The 18,810-nt window shown below is 38.0% G+C and overlaps 1 protein-coding gene and 1 pseudogene across 16 annotated transcripts in view; both read left to right on the top strand.

Moving 5' to 3' along the window:
- Nucleotides 1–18,810, top strand: part of CADPS (calcium dependent secretion activator) — a 472,594-nt gene that overhangs the window by 83,298 nt on the left and 370,486 nt on the right. The window lies entirely within an intron of this gene.
- LOC105729002 (large ribosomal subunit protein eL14-like) lies at nt 14,502–15,119 on the top strand (annotated as a pseudogene).

Here is an 18,810-nt window from a genome sequence, read left to right as displayed (position 1 = left end):
GCAAAGGTCCAGCTGGTTTAAGGGTGTGAATCTCCTGCAGCTTAATTATAAGAGCCTTGATAAGTAAAACAACCATAAAATGACTACTTATTGGGTGCATACTATATGCCACGAATGTGCTAAGCACTCAAATACATTATCTAATTTAATCTTCATGAATTGTTTCTATTTAAAGGACTGAAAACAGAGAGGTAAACTAGCTTGCCTGAGGTAACACATTTAGGAAAGGGCATTGCCAGCACAGTTTGACCCCTAGCTCGTTGTCTTATCTATCATGCTGTAACTGCATAGTGCTTATTCCTATATCTTTTCTGTTTCCCTGCTGTGACTCACTCTGTGCCTGGTGCCATGAGCAGATACTGGTACCTGCTGACTTATTGAAAGATCAATTGGTTGCTCGATTGACTGATGCAATGAAATGGAAACTTGAGCAATTTTCTCTAGAGCAATGCTTCTCATACATAAGTTTCTATATGAATCACCTGGAGATCTTGTTAAAGTGCAGATTCTGGTTTAGTAGGTTACAATAGGGAATGAGATTCTGCATTTCTAATAATTCCCAGATAATGCTGATGCTGCTGGTCCATGAGCCGTATTCTGTATAGCAAGGCTGTAACCTGAGCTGCCTAATGTGGTGGTCACTAGCTGCAAGTAGCTATTTAAATTAATTGAAATTAAATTCAGTTCTTCATTCATACTAGTCACATTGCAAATACTAACTACATGTAGCTATTGTCTATCATATTGGACTGTGCAGATATAGAGTACTTCTACCATTCCAGAGAGTCCTATTGGACTATAGTGCTATAGAATATTCAGTGAGTATAGAAAAAAAAATCTGCTTTAAGATTCCCAATTACATTCATAGCTCATTTAATTTACTGGAATCTCATTTAATTTAATTTACCTGGAATTTTATCTCCCCTCCTGTTTTGTCTCATTCATATATAAGTCACCCAAACCTTTGATAGGAAAGGGAAATATTGCACAAAGAATACTGATAAATGCTTTTTTTTTTTTTTTTTTTTTTTTGCTTAGGAGCCAACACATGTGCTTGAGGGAAAAAAAAAGTCACTGTTTTAAAAATAACACAGAATTATCACAACAGTGATGAAAGCACCAGAACTTTATTGAAAATGTTCTAATTAGACTCAGTAAACATATGAGGATACATCTGTAAATGGACACTCTCTGGTCCCTTTGAGTCACAATGTGACTTTTCTCCTTAACTTTGTTAAGGACTGGACTTCCGTGAATGCCCAAGGGTCTAGAGGCCGTAGTCATTGTCAATAGAGCAAGCAAAATAACTTTTGATCATTGATCATTGACAGTATGCTTAAAAATCACTTTATACAATCCTTTCATTTTATAGATAGGTAAAGGAAGGCTCAAAGCAGAGATGTAATTTGAAGTTCTTGGTAGTTAGAGCTGGTCCCAGGTGCAAAATGATATTTGCTGAACTGGTGTGAATCTAGTTCTGTGACTCCCCACTGTACTATTTGCCTCTAAATGACACAGTAATCACTGAAATATAGCACTGTTTACTTCCATTTCTTTGTACTCTTTCAAAAATATATATGGAGACATTAGATTCAGAAACAAATATATGTAAAGACGTGAGATTCAGAACAAATTGCCTGGAATAGAAATAAATAGGGCTACAATATTTATAAGGTAATTTCTCTTGTATCAGTAGTACTTACCATAGGAATTTAGAAAAAATAAATTAAAATGCATAAAATTTAAATCACCCACAATCTAATTTTTCAGATACTACTATAAAGTTGGTGCTTATGTAGCTTTCTTATTTCTGTGTCCATAATTTATAAAAATATATGTTGCATGCTCTGTTTCAGTATTATGAACATTTTCCTGCATCACTTCATAAACTTCCAAATCATTTCTAGTGACTGAAGCATTATTTCATTGTATTATGATAATATAAAAAATCAAATGTTTTAAAGGATTGTAAGCCTTCTGATGCAAATTTTCAAATTTTCCTCCAAAAAGCATGTACTCATGTGTCTAAGACAATATATAAAAGTAAACTCCCTGAGAGCGTGGACTATGGCTATTTTTTTTTTCAAGGCTCTATTCACAGAGCCTAGAATAGGATCAAACACATAATGGGTCCTCAATAAAAGTTTGTTGAAGGGAGCGAGAGCAGGAAAAAATATGTTAAGGACTTGGCCTAGAGCCTGGCACATAATGAGGCTTGATACATGTTAATTATAATTATTACTTTCCTTGAAGTTATTCACATTCTCACTACACTGCAATATTTTGATAGGTTTATTTGAAACTATGTCTAAGAATAAACATAAAACTTCTGAAAGACTCCAGCTAGTTTCTTTGTATTATCATATGGATTACTTCTATCATTGAGTAGCTCTGGAACGTGACTGTGAAACTGGCTTCTGCACCCCTTCCCATTTTTTTGCCAGGATATTTGTAAAATTTCTTTCTTGCTGTCAATTGATACTTACTAAGTCTCAAAGAACAACATATTGGGGCAAAGTCGCCTGAGCAACATACTATTAAATTCATGAAAACCAAGTAACAGGCCTGCCATTTTCAATAAAATGCTTTTAAGTGTGCTGGTTAGACTCACATCCTCCTACTCCCCTTTAAGCGGGGACTATATAATGGGTTTATTAAGAACACTGGCTTTAGGTTGGAGCTTGGAGTCTTCTTCCATCCTGGCTGTGTGACTTTGGACACATTCCTCAGTCTCCTTAAGTCTTGGTTTCCTCATTTGTAATAGTGGTGCTTATTTCTCAGGATTGTCAAGAAGAATCTATAGGATAGTGCATATAAAGCTCTTGGCACCAACTCTAGCTCGCATAGTGGCCATTGATACAGAACTTCATAAACACCAGTGATTGAGAATGAATATGTGTCAGCTTTATGTTGCCACAGTTCTGTTTTACAGACTTGACATTTGCTTCCAAATTCTAATACATTAGTGCATTTGATTTTGCTGGGCTTACCACTTGGAGAAATCTTTCAGCAGGTTTTATTGAGGCCATTTTCTGCTTGGAGAAAAGGAGACACCAAATCGCACGGTAAATGCTTCTGGTATGCTAGAGATTCAGAAAAATGTTGGAACTGGAACTTTAACCAAGGCATCTCCGTTTCCACTTTAAAGAGTCAGACTATTTCATGGTAATCATGCAAATGGTGCTGGTGATAAAAATGGTCATCATGAGATGCTGATGAAAGTCTACATATAATGAGTGCTTTTTTTGACCAGGCATTATGCATTTATACACATTAACTCATTTAATTCAGCCATGAATGTAGGTGCTATTTTTCCTAGAAATTGAGTTTATTTGTCTAGGATCATATAACTGGGAACTGCAGAGATATGACCAGAAACCAGTTCCATCTGATGCCAGAGTCTATGCTTTGAACCAACACAATCTGCCCAATAAAATCAATCACTCAGAAACTAATCTCTGCTCTCAGCAAAAATCAGGAAGAACATATTTTTTGTAATCATTGAATGAATTCCTTTGAAATCACCAGCATTGAATATGGAGCCAGATTAATATTGGAACCTCAACTCTGTTTCCTTTTTGCAGTCCTATTTAAGATGAGTGAAACATACCCCAAGCCCTTAGTCTTTTAAATTTCAAGTTCAGTGGAGTTTATTTTTTAAATCCTCTTGGAAAAATATATGAGTGAAATCATGCTTTCCTTCATAAGGAGAGATTTATTTTGCCCATATTTGTTAGCCCTCTGGTATAGTACAAAAAGAGGGGCAAGATAGCAGTTTATTTGAACAGAGAAGTCATCTGATTGAAAGTATACTAATAATCCCATTATTTGGGAAAGACCCTGTCTGCAGGAAATCCCTACCAACAAGTAATACCATCACATCGAAAGCTAAAACAGGGACTAAAGTACACATACAATAGCTTTGCAAATTTTAAAAATACATCTGTGTGGGGTCCCATGGTCATTCTGGTAGATCTTTAAAACACACTTACTTTTGAAGGCATGGATGTTATTTGAGATCATTTAAGATCTTATTTACAATCTTATTTAAGATCTAGATATTGAGAAGTGAGTAACTTTCCATGGGTCACCAACTTCATAGTAAAGTGTATGCTTATCTCAATCTCTTCTTAACTCAGTTGGTTTTCTTTCCTTTTTATGATTATTATTATACTTTAAGTTCTGTGGTACATGTGCAGAATGTGCAGGTTTGTTACATAGGTATACAAACAATCCCATCAAAAAGTGGACGAAGGATATGAACAGACACCTCTCAAAAGAAGACATTTATGTAGCCAACAAACACATGAAAAAAAGCTCATCATCACTGGTCATTAGAGAAATGCAGATCAAAACCCCATTGAGATACCATCTCATGCCAGTTAGAATGGTGATCATTAAAAAATCGAGAGACAACAGATGCTGGAGAGGATGTGGAGAAATAGGAATGCTTTTACACTGTTGGTGGAGGTGTAAATTAGTTCAACCATTGTGGAAGACAGTGTGGCAGTTCCTCAAGGATCTAGAAATAGAAATACCATTTAAGTCAGTTGGTTTTCATCTGAGAAAACCTAAGGATTCAGCCACACATGCAGAGCCCTAGAGGAAATTGAGGGAGGAATACATATGGTGAGAAGTTCTTGGCCTATGTCCTGCCTGATTTAGTGAATGATAACTATTTTCCATTTATGTACTTTGTAAATAATTAAAGGCGGTATCTAATGAGAAAAGGTATTGCATTCACTGCCTGCCCTCCAGTTATTTCAGATTTGACTGTGTGTTGTGTTCATATCACATCATTTAAGCAGGCCTTGAGGGACACCTGACCTAGTTGAGCAGCTGTACCTTTAATAAAACTGTCAAAATAAGTATGACTTTTTTACACAACTGTGAGAAACACATTAAAGACACATTGAAGATTACTTACATTTTATTATTATAGTTAGAGCATAAACAAATGATCATGACCAGACAGCTTGATTTCATCATGATGATGATGATGACAAGGAAGAGGATGATTATGATATTATGGTGATAATACCTAACATTTTGGTATTCTAACCATGCGCCAAAGACAGCTACAACTTTACACATTATCTCATTTAATCTTTAGAACATATAAAATGCAGATACTATTAATATACCTGTTTTGCAGACAAACTGAGGCTTACATAAGCGAAGCTATTGTCTCAAGGCCACAATAGATTTAAAATTCAAACTTAAGCAGTCCAATTCCAAAATGAAGACCCTTAATCACTATATCCATGGTTTCCAAGCTATTTTGAACACATATCCTATCAGTAAAGCATTTTGAGGACACCCTCTTCTTTGTACTCATTAGTAACTAGCATCATGCTAATATTCTATGCCTGGACAAATACAGATAAAAGTATACATTTAAAACGAGGAACCATAGACAAAATAATGTTTTGGTTGTATTATATTTATCAGTGGTATAAAAGTGTTTTCACTCTCATGAAAATAAAATATTTTAATCAAAAATATGCTTGAATGTGCTTTAGTATTTTTGAAAACTTTTGTTTCAGGCTTTCCGAATTAGTAACTCAAAGGCACAGTTCTGAGGCTTTTGGTTTTTTGCATGCATGTGTGAGACAGGGTCTTGCTCTGTTACCCCAGCTGGAGTGCAGTGGTGCAATCTCGGCTCACTGCAACCTCCACCTTCCAGACTCAAGTGATCCTCCCGCCTCAGCCTCCTAAGTAGCTGGGACCACAGGTGCATGCAACCACACCCAGCTCATTTTTTGTATTTTTGGTAGAGATAGGGTTTCACCGTGTTGTTCGGGCTGGTCTCTAACTCCTGAGCTCAAGTGATCCACCTGCCTCAGCCTCCCAAAGTGCTGAGATTACAGGTGTGAGCCACTGTGCCTGGCTTGAGGTTTTAAAAAAATGCTTGATCATAACTAAAAAAGGTACTTTAGAAAGATCCTTAGATTCAAATGAAAGATAGGCATTGCTTGCTGTGCATTTAATACCAAGATACCTGTGTTTCAGTTCTACCCACCAATTACTCCAAGATTAAACAAAAAGAAATCTGCTAGCAAATTGCTAACTTTTCTTGTGGCAATCTATTATTATTATTCCATAACTGTTGTGTCTATTTTTTTTTTAGAAAATTTATTTAAAACTTACTAAAACTCTTAGTTAAAAACATTTAAAAGCAGATTAATCAAGTTTATAAGATCCTTTACAGTATTTTAGGGAGGGATGTGTGTGTGTTTTGTAGGGACTTGTTCTCACTCTGTCATCTAGGCTGAAGTGCAGTGGCATGACTATAGCTCACTTTAACCTCAAACTCCTGAGTTCAAGGCATTATCCTGCTTCAGCCTCCCAAGTAGCTGGGACTACAGGCATGTGACACCACACCTAGCTAATTTATTTATTTTTTAGAGATGGGGTCTTATTATGTTGCCCTGCCTCCTCTTAAACTTCTGACCTTAAGCAATCCTCTTGCCTAAGCCTCTCAAAATGCTGGGATTACCATTAGAGATTTTTATAGGCACATCAAATATATGGGTACATCCTCACATCACACACTAAAAGAGTCATTTCCAAAAAGAGCTTCTACTTTCAAATTGCTTTCTCTGTAACACCCTTTTTTTAATGGTTAACAAGAAAATAACTTCATTTTTATTTTTTATTTTTTAATTTTATTTTAAGACAGTATCTTGCTCTGTCCTCCAGGCTGGAGTGCAGTGGCACGATCTCAGCTCACTGCAGCCTCCACCTCCCGGGTTCAAGCAATTCTTGTGCCTCAGCCTCCTAAGTAGCTGGGACTACAGGCATGTACCATCAGGCCTGGCTAATTTTTTTATTTTTAGTAGAGATGGGGTTTCACCATGATGGTCAGGCTTGTTTTGAACTCCTGGCCTCAAATCAGCTGCCCGCCTTGGCCTCCCAAAGTGCTGGAATTATAGGCTTGAGCCACTGCACCTGACCACCACCCCCTTTTTTGTGAAAAGAGTTTTTCTTTGTGTCCTAGACTCTTATTTTTTATGTGTTATTAATTATGATGGTTTCAGGCTATCATTAGCTGACATCTCAAGACACACACAGGGCATGGTTCAGTGTTAATGATGATGATCCATATATCAAATATTTTTTCTATTTATGCTGGGAAGGGCTTGTCTTGAGAGATTTGAAGAACTCAGCTTTGTTTTTAACCTCATAATATGGTCAATGAGAAATAAGAAAAGTGTTGATTTTGCCATTTTTCTGCTCACTGTGCTTACCTTCTTATCATCAACTTAATCATCTTGAGCAGGTATGGGAGCAGGGAAGCTGATGTGTTTCTAACAGTATCAAATTACATTCTTTCAGTCTTGGGAATGACCAGAGATTTCACCATTAGGTACTGGGTGAGTAACGCAGTTGTATAAGAAGGCTACTTTGGTATCGACAACAACAAAAATGCTGTATGGCAAAAGCAAGACTCAAGGTGCATGACATTCAAAAAGCAGCTTTTCAAAATGTCTGCAGTATGGCACAAGCAAGTGAAACTCACGGTGTTAGGAAGTTGACAAGAATGATCAAGGTGGGAAAGTTACTTTGCTACTGGCATTCCCTGCCTTTGACCCCACTACTCCCACCAGAGTTAGATCACTCACTAACTTTTAAAAAAGTCTAAATTATGAAAATATTAAACATATATATGTGTACATATGTATGTACATATATGTATATATACACACAAACATATACATATATGTGTGTATACATATATGTGTGTGTGTATATATATATACACACACACACAGGTAGAGGTTAGTGTAACAAACCCTCTACCCATCATCCAGCTTATTAATGATCACTTCATAATTAATCTGTTTCATTTATGCTCCCCATGCCCCTGAAATAAATTATTTTAAAGCATATTCCAGACATAACATTATTATATCCATAGATATAATATGAATCTCCAAAATATAAAGATCTGTTTTTCAAACATAACCCACCATACTATTATTATATCTGAAAGTCTAACAGTAAATCTTTAATGTCCTCAAATATTCAGTCAGTTTTTGACTTCCTTAAGATCTCACAAATATTTTCTAGTCCATGCATTCAAATCAGGTTCTGAATGAGGTACATACATTGTAATTGATTGATATAGCCCTTACATATCTTTTAATCTACAGAATTTCTCTTTCCCTATTTTTTTTTTTTAGTTTGCTTGCATTTTTTTTCTTGAAGACACTAGGGGAGTTTTCCATGATCTAGATTTTGCTGGCTATACCCCTTGATATCATTTAACATAGTTCTCTCCATTCCCCATAAATTGGTAATAGGATTCAGTGATTATCACATTAATATTTCATTCCTCTACAAGAATACTTCAGAGGCAGTATTTGTACTTCCATCAGTAGACATATAATAACTATTTCTCTCTCTTTGGGGACTTAATATCCATCAGTGACAATTGCCTTCATCCATTATTATTTTGGGAGTTGCAACAGGGTGAAAATTATCATTCTATTTTTCAGGTATTAGCTGGAGAAAGTGTATAAAGAGAAAGTTTCTCTCATGAATTATTTAGTCTGAGATGCAGTTCATATGGTATGCACAAACACACACAAAAGCTTGATACTTATGAAAATAATCGGTTGGTTCCTTAACATCCTTGGAAGGTTATCATTTATATTTTTTGTTTTGTGAGTAATGTTATGATTTATTTGACAACAATACTATCCAGTCATTATTATTATACATTCTTAAACCATCTGTGGACAGTGAGAGCCTCCTTTAATTGGTTCCTGAGTCCTTTAAACAGAATCCCATCAGTCTTCGATAGCTTCCTTCATTTCTGGTAAGATTAGTGTCATCATGTACATTTCATGCTTAAGATAGGAAATCGGCCATTGCTCCAAGGAACCCTAGTTAAGTTTCATAGGAAATGGTATTTAGAGGTCACACTCTAGACATCATTTCATTTCAAGCTTTAGTTTGTCTTCCATTTTTTTTTAATTTATTTATTTTACTTTAGGTGCATACTGTATCTAGCATTTCTCCTCATGTTATCCCTCCCCACCCTCCCCTCCCTCTCCACCCCCCGCTGTCTCTCCCCTACCCCCCCAACTGTCCCCAGTGTATGATGCTTCTCTCCCTGAGTCCATGTGTTCTTGTTGTTCAACACCCCACCTATAAGTGAGAACATGTGGTATTTGGCTTTCTGTTCTTGTGTCAGTTTGCTGAGAATGATGGTTTCCAGATTCATCCAAGTTCCTACAAAGGACACGAACTCATCGTTTTTTATGGCTGCGTAGTATTCCATGGTATATATGTACCACATTTTCTTTGTCCAGTCTATCATTGATGGGCATTTGGGTTGGTTCTAGGTCTTTACTATTGTTCACAGGGCTGCAATGAACATATGTGTGCATGTGTCTTTATAGTAGAATGATTTATAGTTCTTTGGGTATATACCCAGTAATGGGATTGCTGGGTCAAATGGAATTTCTATTTCTAGATCCTTGAGAAATCACCACACTGTCCTCCATAATGGTTGAACTAATTTACACCCCCACCAACTGTGTAAGAGTGTTCCTACTTCTCCACATCCTCTCCAGCATCTGTTGTCTCCAGATTTTTTAATGATCACCATTCAAACTGGCGTGAGATGGTATCTCAATGTGGTTTTGATTTGCATTTCTCTAATGACCAGTGATGATGAGCACTTTATCCTATGTTTATTGGCCTCAAATATGTCTTCTTTTGAAAAGTGTCTGTTTATTTCCTTTGCCCACTTTTGAATGGGGTTGTTTTTTTCTTGTATATCTGTTTTGGTTCTTTGTAGATTCTGGATATTAGCCCTTTGTCAGATGGGTAGATTGCAAAAAATTTTTCCCATTCTGTTGGTTGCCTATTCACTCTAATTATGGTTTCTTTTGCTGTACAGAAGCTCTGGAGTTTAATTAGATCACATTTGTCTCTCTTGGCTTTTATTGTCATTGCTTTTGGTGTTTTAGTCATGAAGTCCTTGCCTATGCCTATATCCTGGATGGTTTTGTCTACATTTTCTTCTAGTGTTTTTATGGTGTTAGGTTTTATGTTTAAATCTTTGATCCATCTGGAGTTAATTTTAGTGTAAGCTGACAGGTAGGGGTCCAGTTTCTGCTTTCTGCACATTGCTAGCCAGTTTTCCCAACACCATTTATTAAACATGGAGTCCTTTCTCCATTGCTTGTTTTTGCCAGGTTCGTCAAAGATCAGATGGTTGTAGATGTGTGGTGTTTCTTCTGGGGCCATGTAAGTGCGCTTTTGTGCATTCACACATGTGCACTTATATTTCTCTCCTTCTCTCTTAGATAAATAGCATCATGCTATACATGTATTTCTCCACTTCATATTTTTAAATTAACAATATTCAATGGAGGTCATTCCATACCAGTATCTAAAGCTATTCTCCACTCCTTTTTTATTTATACAGTACTTGATCATGTGGCGACACAGTTGTTATTTAACCAGTCCCCAGCAATAGACATTTGCTATTATAAGTAATACTTTAACATATAGCCTTGCACATATATCTTTTTTAACTTGCCTCCCCTAACTTTGTAATTGTGCCTGATAGGTTAAAAAATTGCCTAAGGTCTCATGACTAATAAGTGCTGAGCCAGAATTCAAGTCCCACATGGTTGTCTAGCTTCAGAGCCCAGGAGCCCCGATGTATATTTGCTGTCTCTCAACTTTCCCAGGACCACTAACACATCAGAACTGGAATTACGTCAGTTCCGTGTAGAGCTACTGCTGATCTGAGGCTCAGTTTAATAAAAATAAGAAATAGTCTTTGTTTATCATTACTTGATAAATACAGAGTTTTAGGAAGTTGTCTTTCAGAACTTGGGTCTGTAGAAGGAAACAATAGTAGTTCTCAGTGGTTTAAAAAAATTTGAGGTGCACCATTCCCACCTGTGCTTGAAAATGGAATTTGCCTTTTACTGGGACATGGAGAGAACACACATCACTGGCATTGCTTGCCAGGTCTGACTGATCACTTAGGTCACCTTTGTGCGAGGAAAGCCACACATTTTTAGTATTTGTTTTCTTTCTGGAACCATAATAGTTTTCTGGAGGAATGTAGGATGCTATATTAAAAAATGCTAGACTAGTGCAGGCGCAATGGCTCACGCCTGTAATCCCAGCACTATGGGAGGCCAAGGCGGGTGGATCACCTGAGGTCAGGAGTTCAAGACCAGCCTAGCCAACATGGCGAAACCACGTTCTCTACTAAAAATATAAAAATTAGCCAGGCATGGTGGCAGGTGCCTGTAATCTCAGCTACTTGAGAAGCTAAGGCAGGAGAATTGTTTGAACCCAGGAGATGGAGTTTGAACCCAGTGAGATGAGATCAGGCTACTGCCCTCTGCCTGTGCGACAGAACAAGACTTCATCTCAAAAAAAAAAAAAAATGCTAGAGACTATATGCAAAACTCCTAAAATCTTATGCTTATGCACCAAAGATAATTTTTGAGGCCGCGTTCCTCTGATCCAGTGTTTAGCCCCCATGTAATCTAATATTTCTTCTCTTTAAATGCTGTACTACATCTTTTTAGAGAAAGAAATGTGACCATCCTTTATGGCCAAATTTGAGTCATAAACCCATTTTGCCCTTTGGTGTCTTCAGAAAAAAGTGTGAGTCCAAATTTACTTCTTTTAATGACACATTAAGTAAAGTGTTGGGTGTGAACTCATATCATCCATTGGGTCTCATGATCATCAACTAGAACAATAGTTCCAAAAGGGCAAGATTTATTGCTTTTTAAATTATCACTGGCTTTTCAGTGTCTAGAACTGTGCGTGGCACATAGTGATGCTTAATAAGTAGTCGAACAGGTGGGTGTATGGGTTCATGAATGGATGGATGGATGAACAGATGGAAGAATGGACGGATGGATGGAAGGGCAGATGGATGGATAGATGGATGGATGGATGAATTAGGGCTTCAGAAATTTGAACAGTAAGTGCTGATTTGAACAGTAAGTACAGAGGGGGAAATGTCTTTTCCCCCCTCTGGTATTTCTTTTCTGTCTCTCACCTTTGGATATCTTCTCCTTTCCCTGTATATTTTTAACCAACACTCCAGAATGATGCCTCTGTCCTTCTCAACCTTCACCAAAAATCCAGGTCTCTCAGTAGAGCAGATGTCAACTGAGTATGTGTAAGGGGAGACATTAGGAAATGAATGACTAGAAATTGATACTTAGCTTTTCATAGAAGCTTCTTATAACTCAAAAATCTCAGTCAAATTGTGAGGGTTCTGGGGACCAAATACAAATGAAGAATTTCAGTGAAGTGAAGGCTGTAAGGCCTGCTCTGGTCCTTTATTATTATTTTTTAAATCAAAGAGACAAGCTTCCAAAAGGAAGCCTTTGAGTTGCAAAGATTTGGAATGTGCAGCTTTCATATCTCCCCTGCCATCCTGCAGTCTGCTTGGCTTTGAGTACTGGCTGCCATGGGGCATCTGAGATCACCTCAGCTGCCATCTATGCCACACACACAATTGTGGGTGTGTTCTTGCTCCCAGGATTAGTTTTCTCTCTAGCCCTTTGATCTCTCCTGACAAAATTTAACTTACTATTTTTTTTTTATTTTTAGTAGAGGTGGGGTTTCACCATGTTGGCCAGGATGGTCTCGATCTCTTGACATCATAGTCTGCCCGCCTCAGCCTCCCAAAGTGCTGGGATTACAGGCTTGAGCCACTGCACCTGGCCTAACTTGCTCTTTTAAGAAGACTTGTCCCACATTACTCCCCTGTCCATTTCTGCTCCTGGATTCTTGGTTGCCCATGCTGGGAGTCACGGATGTCATTGTTCCTTCTCTGCTGATGTATCAGAGGCCCAAGAAGCTGACTCAACTCAGCGTATCTACTCTTTTCTACTGGTATCTACTCTCTGACACCCAACTTCAAATCCACTGATTCTTTGAAAGGACGTTTGTGTAGGAGGGCCTTTGTATTTCTAAATGGAAGTGTATCCATGGAGGATGCATTCTGACATGGCCTCAAGTTGTTCCTGCTAGTGGATTCACTGCTCTTATATTTGGCAGCAGCCAACTCAGCTGTAAAAGACTGGTGGCTTTGTCTGCTGTAAGCCTTCAGGGCAGCAAATATTCCTAAGAGAGAGTGTGGAGTCTGTCACAGGACAAGCCTCCTGGTTATGTTTTATGTGAATACAGTGGTACATCTCCTTTTACCCCAGAAAAGTACACCTCCTGCAACACAAGGTTGGTTGCTTATCTGAATAGATCTCATTCATATGAGCAGCCAGAAACACAGATAATGAAGCAAATTGTATCCTAATAGCATCTTTTAAAAAAATAAACATACAGAGTCCTCCTAAGAGATAGATAATGACTAACACTTATTGGATAGCACTTAACTGCCGAGTCTTATGATAAGTTCTTTAAATATTGTCAAAGTATATTTTTCACAAAGTTAAAAACATGACTCATATAAATATCTAATGAGTTGTTATCAAAGATTTATTTAACTCATTAATGAAGGAACTAGCAAAATGGAGAAGCTGGTTCAAAGTGCAATAAAGGATGAGAGATTTATATAGCCAGCCAGCAAAGGGATGCAAAAATAAGTTTGCTGAGTTACATTCAAAATTGGTTAATGTTCTTTAGATCAATAATGCTATAATTTGGGAGGTTATCTTTTTTCCAGTAGACAGAAATTATTTATAATTTATCAGTATTCAACAAGTTAACTTCTAGCTTCATAGAGTTTGGACCTAATCAGTAGAAAAAAGTAAGTTAAACAAACTTAGAGTTTTTCTGGAGAATGAGAGGACCTCATTCTCCAGGCTTGTTAAACAATTCCCTTCATCACAAACTAGGTGACACATTCATCTTTCATTTTTATTTTCAAGTTTAATTTTTATTGTTTTTATTATTATTTTTGAGATGGGTCTCTCTTACCCAGGCTGGAGTGCAGTGGTGCCATTATAGGTCACTGCAGCCTCAAGCTGCTGGGCTCAAGCAATCCCCAAACCTCATTATCCAGCCTAACTGGGACCACAGTCATGCACCACTATGCCTGGTTAATTTTTTGAAAAAGTTTTTAGGTATGGGATCTCGCTATGTTGCCCAGGCTATATTTTCAAGTTTTAGATAATTTTTCTATATGGAAAATACCCCTGGGGTCAGACACAGTGGCTCACACCTGTAATTCCAGCATTTTGGGAAACCAAGGCGGGAGCAGTACCTGAGCCCAGGAGTTTGAGACCAGCCTGGGAAACATAAAGGAAAAAAACCCTATGACACAAAGTACCATAAACTCTATGTGCAAGGGGCTGTGGTAGTCACATACTCTAGGTTGCATCAAATGACAACCTAATTCATTTATAAAAAGCTCCAAATAACAGAACTTCATCCTTATGTTACCACTAAACCTGCTTCACTGTACCATCTACTGAGTCCTCATTTAGTCTTCTAAAACTGCGTTGAAAAATCTAGTTTCCTTCTCATTGAACGCCACTGACATGGTGCTCAGGAGTTTCATGGAGAGTGGCCAGTAGCCTACATCTTCTTAGGGCCTTATGCTGGAAAACTGGTCACAATTGTAGATGTCGTTGATCAGAACAGGCCTTTGGTCGATGAACCTTGCACTCATGTAAGGAGGTAGTCTATGCCTTTCAAATGCATGCAGCTCACTGACTTCATCCTCAAGTTTCCACACAGTACCCACCAAGGCTTATGTCCCACAAGCCTGGCAGAAGGCAGACAATACAAAATGGGCAGACACACAATAGGCCAAAAAGATTGAAGCCAGAGAAGGGAAAGCCAAGATGGCAGATTTTGATCATTTTAAAGTCATGAAGGCAAAATGAGGAACAGAATAATCAAGAATGAAGTTAAGAAGTTTCAAAAGGCAGCTCTCCTGAAAGCTTTTCCCAAAAAAGCACCTGTTATTAAGAGTGCTGCTGCTAAAGTTCCAGCAGGAAAAGATGACCGCTGCGGGCAAGTAGGCTGCAACCCAGAAGGTTCCTGTCCAGAAAGCCACAGGCCAGAAGGCAGTGCCTCCTCTGGAAGCTCAGAAGGGTCAAAACAACTCAGCCCAGAAAGCACTAGCTCTATAAACATCTGGCAAGAAAGCCTAAGAGGTTACTATAATCCCAGCACTAGGGAAGGCCTCAGTGGGTGGATCACCTGAGGTCAGGAGTTCTGGACCAGCCTGGCCAACATGACGAAACCCCATCTCTACTAAAACTACAAAAATTAGCCAGGCATGGTGGCACGTGCCTGTATTCCGAGCTACTCAGGAGGCTGAGACAGGAGAATCGCTTGAATCCGGGAGGCAGAGGTTGCAGTGAGCAGAGATCATGCCACTGAGTGACAGAGGAAGACTCCATCTTAAAAAAAAAGTAAATAAAGGTTCTTTCTGAAAAAGAAAAATCTAGTTTCTATTTCACATGAAGTTGCAGAATATTTAACTCATACTAAAAAGAATAGGAAATACCTGTAATATGCCATAGTTCAGTTCGTTCAGCAGGTGTTTCTTGCAATGGCTCTCAACTTTGGCTTATATCAGAAATGCTCATGAAGTTTCTAAACTTGTACATACCTGGGTTTCTATTCCCAGCCATTCCAAGTGGGTGGGTCTGTGGTGGGTGTATAGGCATCAATATTTTCTGCAAGCTTCATGGGTAATGCTGATGCAAGCAGACATTAAAGTTTATGCTTTATATTAAGCATATAATAAATACCAAGAGTCAGGGATGAGGGAGTTCAGACAAAAAAAGTACCATTCAGGGGCTGGAGGGGCCATCAGAGAGAAGTGATCTGAAATCGACTTTTGATAGACAAGTAAGGTTTTGCCAAGTGAAAAAAGTAAAGGGAAAAGATAGAAAGACTTTTAAATGGCATTAATACCTTTAAAATGCATCAGTGGAGTTACTAAAACAGTGGATTTACCAAAAAAAATGAAATTTGAACTACTGTTAACCACAGGGACATGTTCTTGACATTTCTTTCAAACAAATATTATAAAGGGAAAAAGGAGCTATCTCCAAAGTGATTTCAGTAATATTCCATGAAGTATCTCCATGTGTTTACCAATACATGAAATAAACACTGTTTGTCCATTGATAGGGCAAGTGGTGTCACTCAGTGTGAGGGAAGTTCACCTCTCCACTGCTTCCAAAAGGATCCAAAGCTATTTCTCTGTCAGATGGAGCAAGAGTAATCAAATCATTGAAGCCTTTAAATTATTAATAATATAAAATCACAGAGGGAGAATTGAGCCAATGATAAATATCATTTTAATAAGCCAGAACTCATTTGTGGGTGCAGAAAAGTCTCTGAAATCTCTGTACAATTCAGCCAGCTCATATTGCTCTAAGACATCAGATGATGAAACTCAGATGTGCTGATGGCTTTTTACTCTTTCCTGCTTCTGAATATCAGGACAGGCTTGAGTGATAGAATTTTCTGTTCTTCCCTGGACATGCTTAGGCCTGCATCATGTGTGCTGCTATATTTGGATCCTATAGAAGGTCTTTGTGTGCACATATGTGTGTCTCCTTAATTAATACACTTTATTTTTGGAGCAGTTTTGGGCTTATAAAAAAATTAAGCAGAAAGTACAGAGAGTTCTCATATACTCCTTATCCCCCTACCTCCAACACAGTTTCCTCTATCATTAACACCTTGCATTAGTGTGCTATATTTGTTACAGTTAATGAGCCAATGCAGATACATTATTATTAACTAAAGTTCCTAGTTTACATTAGGGTGTGCACTTGTGTTTTCTGTATTTCCCAGTTTCAGCTCACCTTCAGACTGTCTTGTTTCTTCTCTCTGCTCTTCTGGATCCTGAATGGTGATTGTTAGAACAACCAGCCAAGGTCTCCACATTCCTCCACATCCCCTAGCAGCCTGAAAAGTGACTGTCAATCACATGTACCTTCTCTCCTTGTTCATGGCGAACAGGATAAGGTTCTTATCTAAATCAGTGTCAGTGAAGCTCATGGTCACAGTCTGTGAATGTTACATTAGCATCACGTATAACCTGTACATAGACTGCATTCAGATTTTTTCAACTTTTTCTCTGGAAATAATTGCTACTGATAAGTTCACTATTAAATTTTATAAGACCCAAGATGGTGTGTGGTGATTTAGTGATTTCATATGTTGCTGTGCTAGTCTTTTAATCTGAGCTCCAGCCAAATGGAACTATCTGCCGTTTCATTTCTAATAGTTGTGACTTTATTTTTGGACTCCTCTGTTGTGTATACTCATACAGACAGCTGCCTCTAATCCTTGTTTTTCCAGCCAGCAGGGTCTAGATTGTAAATTGACAAAAGATATTCTTACTGTTTCCTCCAAGAAGGCCCCACATTTTCTCACCTTTGTCTTTATTCTGCCCATTTTGGACCCTCACCCTGAATGCCCTCCTTATCTGTCTCTCGCCTTTTCTCCCTACCACCTTCCTCTTTTCCCAGCTCTCCCTGTCTCTGAAAACTGAGATTCTAGATACTATTCAGGACCCTCCTTTCAAATATCACAGCAAGCCTGAAACATTCTCCTGATTCTACGCTCACCCCCAGACTCATATTTGTTCCTTGATTCTGCACGTTCTTAAACCATGTCACTCCTTTGCAAAAACACTTCGATGGTTTCCCATGATTCTTTGAATTAAAGCCTAACTTCTCAGTTTGGCATGCAAGCCTCTGTACCATGTTCTGTTTTCTGCCTATTACATTCTCGTGCTGTGTTCTCCAAGTTCATACCCTACACTCTCTTCCTGACTATTATCTTGCTGGTAGTAAATTCACTACTAGCAGATTCATTGATTCACTAGAGCAGTGGTTCTCAAAGCATAGTCTACATGCCCCTGGAAGTCTGCAAGGTGATTTTCCTAGTAATGCCAAGATATTACATGCTTTTTTTCTTACTGTATTAACATTTTCAAGAATGATGCAAAAGTAGCGATGAGGAAGTCTGCTGGTACTTTAGCACAAACCAAGGCAGTGGTGACAAACTGTACTAGTAATCATTGTATTTCTCATGGCCATGTACTTCCTGCTTAAAAACAGTCAACCTCATGGAATACTTTCCTTGATAAAACCATAGAAAGTGTTAATTTTATTAAATTTTGGGGGCACATACTTTTTAATATCCGATACAATAAAATGGTAAATATGCAGAAAGCACTTAGGTAGCATGAGGAAGGACAATGGTTGTCTCCTGGGAAGGGAATTGTCTGATTGAGTTGCCAACTAAGCGAGCCTTTCAAAAAAATGGAATATCATTTTTACTTGGAAAAACAATCACAGACAAATTTAAATATTTTGTAGATGGAGGGAGCCTGTTACTTTAAGAAAAACAACTGACAGTGTTTTTTGCCAGTAATTTGAGATTTCAAGCCACCATCATAATCTGGACAGTTTATTAATACCTAAAGATTTTTTTGATATCAATGGTAATATTAAGTCATACGATTTTTATGTATTGTGTGATGAAATGTGTAAACATTTGGAAAATAAATATAACTCACTGAATTCATTTTTGATATGACCAATATATGATTTAAAAAAAAATAAAACTACTTATGGGCCGGGTGCAGTGGCTCATGCTTGTAATCCCAGCACTTTGGGAGGCCGAGGCGGGTGGATTGCTTGAGGCCAGGAGTTTGAGACCAGCCTGGCCAACATGATGAAAAGCCATCTCTACTTAAAAAAAAAAAAAAAAAAAAAAACACAAAAATTGGCTGGTGTGGTGGTACACACCTGTAATCCCAGCTACTTGGTAGGCTGAAGCATGAGAATCGCTTCAACCTGGGAGGCAGAG

This window comes from Aotus nancymaae, unplaced genomic scaffold, assembly GCF_030222135.1.
Source record: "Aotus nancymaae isolate 86718 unplaced genomic scaffold, 86718_ANA_hifiasm-v0.15.2.pri h1tg000067l, whole genome shotgun sequence".
In the NCBI taxonomy this organism is placed as follows: Eukaryota; Metazoa; Chordata; class Mammalia; order Primates; family Aotidae; genus Aotus; species Aotus nancymaae.
The sequence above is the reverse complement of the archived record's forward strand: the minus strand, read 5'-3'. Positions and strand labels throughout refer to the sequence as shown.